General features: G+C 52.4%; 1 pseudogene; it reads left to right on the forward strand.

Moving 5' to 3' along the window:
• The first annotated feature begins 599 nt into the window (after nucleotides 1–599).
• Nucleotides 600–1172, forward strand: LOC121835657 (annotated as a pseudogene).
• Nucleotides 1173–4431: the final 3259 nt, after the last annotated feature.

Raw genomic sequence — 4431 nt, forward strand, 5'->3', positions numbered from 1 at the left:
ACAAAGGCATCCGTCGCGGTCCTGCGGCACCGGCGACACGCCCCCTCGTGGCGATCGTCGCTGAAGAACTTATGGCGCAGCGCCGGGGAGAGGACAGTGTTGGTCACGAGGCGACGGACGAGGGTGTGAGTGCTCCTCGGTAGGTCATTCGGTACGGAGGAACGGGACGCAACTGCTCGCCTGGGCTCGCGTTCCTCACGTAGGTGCCGCAGGGTTCACCGCCTTCGCTGTTCAGCACTTTCCTTGACGGCAGACGGGTCGGCCCGCCGGCTGCCTCGCGGGCTGAGTTGCGGAATGCGTTCGGCGCGGATGCCATCTGGCGAACTGCTGCTCGCGCCTCGCTGTGGGCCCACTCGTTGCCGTCGATGCTCGCATGGGCAGGCACCCAGGAAATAGTAGCTTGGATGTTGAGCTTGTTTCGAAGTTCTAGGAACGCGGCGAGCGACTCGCCGACTATGCCCGTGTACGTTGAGGGGCTCCCGCACGCTGGTCTGCAAGTTTTGTACGCGCGGGTCGAGTCGGTGAACAGTAGGAGCGTGTGTGATATGTATGTTGGTGCAAACGTTTGAAGAACCCGCTGGGATGCTCGGAGGAGTGAAATGAGTTCCGCTTGCGAAGTGTCAACGTCTTCAGTGGTCGAAAGTGCAGCCGCGTTCGGAATGCCATGGGAGGTGTCGACCCACGCGACCGCCTACACGTGCTTGGGGGTTCTGTTTTCTCCTTCGCCGTCGTCGCCGTTAGTCGAGAGCAAGGTTTCCGCCATGTCAGTGTAGATTATGGCGTGCGTAGGCGGACCGAGACCTGGGCCGAGCAACTCGGGGCGACGCTCCGAGTTGCTCAGTCTAGGTCTCACGTTTCGGGGGAGGGGTTTTCCGTCGGTAAGCGTGACCGGGGCGGCACACGGAGGAGGTGAGTGCGTGTCTGCCGGGCGGACGTCCAGACTGGGAGACACGCGGAGCTCTTCGAATATGGAAAGTCCAGCTGCCGAGCTGCTGAGGTGGTCTCTCTGGGCGAGGAGCGCCTGGTCGGCGAGTTCCGACAGGAGGTTCATGCCGCCGTGTTCGTACAGCTCCCAGAGGGGCGTGTGCTTAGGCAGTCCAGGGACGATGCGGATGGGTTCGCGATTGAGTTTCTCGAGTTGCTCAGCCTGCCTGCGCGTGAGGGCGTGCTAGGTATAGCCGTAGAGGACACGGGATTCAAGCAGCGCCGTGACGAGCTGGCGCGCTTCCCTCTTCCGCGTGCCCCACTCGAGGTGTGATTCTACGGACGAGGTGGAGGAGGGATCTGCACTGCAAGGTGACTTTCGTCACCAACGTGATGCCTTTCCCATGATTGATCTATCTAGGCTCCCAGTATCCGAATGGAGGTTTTTCTCCGTACCCTTTGGAAGCCAAGCTGAGGGCGATTTGGGCGCGGACCGCTTTGTTCTTTCTGTGAGGCCCCTTGAGAACCATGACGTATTCGGTCTTCTCGGCCGACGCGGTCATGCCCGCATTCCGAAGAAAGCCCTGTATGACGTCTAGGCCAAGCTGAGTTGTGTGCTCCTTTTCGTGCGCCGATCCCGTTGTTACCGAGATGGTAACATCATCGGCGTATACGACGAAGCGCAGCGACGGAACCGCTTCAACGAGTGGGGGAAGTCTTGCCATGACCAGGTTGAAGAGGGTGGGCGAGAGGACCGCGTCGTACGGTACCCCGGTCCCGTTCGATTGAGCGGGTCCGATAAAGTCGCCGGCTTTGATCTTGTACGTTCGGTCGTTCAGGAAACTCTTATCGAAATTGAGAAGGTGGCCCCACACTCCGGCAAGCTCTGAGCTCTGGATGACCGCCTCGTGAGGGACGGTGTCGAAGGCCTTGCGAACGTCCACCGCCACCACCGTTCTCGTCTGCAGTTTCGAATAAGCTTTAAGGACTTGGTGGCGCAACATAAGGAGAATGTCTTGCGTGCTAATCCCGTGGCGGAATCCGAGTTGATGTGGGTGGAGCGGGAGTTGCTCTCAAGGTGCCCCAAGAGTCGTCCGAGGACCATACGTTCTGTGAGTTTACACAGGTTGCTGGTAAAATAAATCTGTTGGAGGTTATTGATCCATTTCGGTGGCTTGCCCAGTTTTGAGATCGGTATCACCAGGGATAATCGCCAAGAGCTGGGGAAGTTGCCCGTCGTTCAAATCTCGTTGATCGCGTCAAGGAGAAGCTGGAAATGAAGTTGATGGAGGTTGCGCAGTTCTGAATTCGTTATTAGGTCTGGGCCAAATGCGCTGCGGGCGTTCGCCCTTGCTAAAGCTGCGTGAGGTTCGGCCATTTGAAATGGTTGGTCCATGTCCACCTGCTCGGGTGCTTGGAGATCCAATGTCTGAAAATCTCCGATCATCTGGGTCGGTATCGATCTGGGTCGGTATCGCGGAGTCTCTGGAGTATATGGTGAGATTCGGTGAAGCCGCAGGCTGCGAGAAGAACACTGCTCCTCCAGCCTGGAGCGCCAGCTGCTCCTCTGAGATTCGCATGCGTGAAGCCGCGGTCTCCGCCGCGGTGCGTCTCTTGGCTTTGTCATGCCAATTGCGAAATATGTGCCATATCAGCAGTCGGCTCATGTTACCGTTGAAGCTGGACCACAGTCCCACCATCTGTCTGTAGAGAGTGTATTTGCGTAATCGCGCGCCTCAGCCGTTATAAGGTTCCGACGACATCGTATTCGGGACGCTCGTCCTCTCTCTTCTATACACACGTAGCGCGTCGAGGCGGTGTTGCCATAGGTTAACCAGGTGCACGTCCGACGTCGGCTTGTCCTCCGCTCCGTGAAATTTCTGGGTATACGATGGTTTGGCTTCGTGTATTGTCCGTAGGAGGTGGGCCAGTTCGTGCGTTTCCGGGTCACCGCCCGATGTAAGGACGGGTGTTTGCTCCAGCTCTGCACGAAAGGAGTCCCAGCAGACGACGCTCGTAGTTCGATTCGGCTCCTGTCTTTCTTTCAGCCAGCACTAGAATCTCGCCGATGGAGTATTGTAACGTAAAGGCGACTTCAAAATAGCTTGAGGTACGCTGTTTCTCGTGGCATGGTATAGCAACTGACAAAAGACAGCACTGGTGCTTGATACATGCGTTAGTGGGGCCCTTAACGCACTCGCGTAGTTGTTACATTAGCCGTATCCATACAAGGGCAAACGTGCCAACAGGTGTCACTTGGCATTTCCTACGTTTTATAGCCTCATCGTTCAAGAACGGTGTCCATGGTGGGCTTATGTCTCAGCGTGGGCCTACGCTATTCTGCTAAATTTGCAAGTCGCAGTTTTAGGACGCTGGCGTGCACTGCCGACCAGCTAAACCTGGTGTGTTTATCTTCATATTCAAGACGATTGTAGATATGTAAAAGTTGCCAAAAATATAATGATCATTGTGCTTTTTCACATCATGCTTAGCTTACACCGGCGTATAGTATATCAATATAAGGGCGCAAACGAGCTGGTTTAGGTTGGGCATAACACAAACCCGGAGGCTGCAGGTAAAAGCGCCTACAATCTCGAGGTTTATGTAATGAGTAATATATAATGGAACAACAAATGGTATATTACATGACCTTACTCATTTCAGATGGCACTGAACGTTACTTCCTTTCAACAAAGTCCAGTCAGTTCAGGAGAAACCGAAAATTTAGTATGATGTATTTGGGGTACAAAATTGATAAAAAGTGATTTTAAACCATTGAACATGATCTGCGTTATATCAACTTCGGCGCTTTCCTACGGATCGCGTAATAGTAGGCGTACCCCATTAGGGAGTAAAATATTGTTTCACGCATTTGAAATTCGCTCGAATTAACTATAAAATATTACTTGAGACCTGCTCTGCACAGGCGATAGATCTGTGGAACGAGCTTTCAGGTTCAGTTGGCACTCTGCATTCGATTTCTGATTTTGAGAATGCCCTGTGTTCTACTTCTTCCGTGTCCCGTCTTCATTCCGCTACTTATTTATCATGTATATTAAGAACATACTAACCAGTCGATCCACTATTTTATCATTTATGTACTTCGCTTGGGAAATAAGGTTGCCAGAACATAATTTCTATTTTACGCCACCGAGAGCTAGGATTAGTGGGTGAGTTTTCAATATTATTTTACACTGGATATAGCATTTAGTTTTTCTGTTTTCTAAGTTGTCTCGCTTGACTTTTTCAATCTTGCTTTCGCCTTACCAGGGGTGGCGATATTGTAACATGAAATTATAACGAAATTCAGATGTAAATTTGTTTTTTAATGACATATTATTGTTTTACCTCTTAATCACTCGCTCCTTACCTTCCATCTATACGTAAGTATTCTCTTAACTGTCTCCTTTATTCATTGGCATGTGCACTGAGAGACACTGTTAGCGCGAAGGGGAGTTCGGTGCATATTCACGTTGTGTTCAGATATTTTGTTGGGGAAACAAAACG

The sequence above is a fragment of the Ixodes scapularis genome, unplaced genomic scaffold (assembly GCF_016920785.2).
Source record: "Ixodes scapularis isolate PalLabHiFi unplaced genomic scaffold, ASM1692078v2 PGA_scaffold1__304_contigs__length_218370807, whole genome shotgun sequence".
NCBI classification, from domain to species: Eukaryota; Metazoa; Arthropoda; class Arachnida; order Ixodida; family Ixodidae; genus Ixodes; species Ixodes scapularis.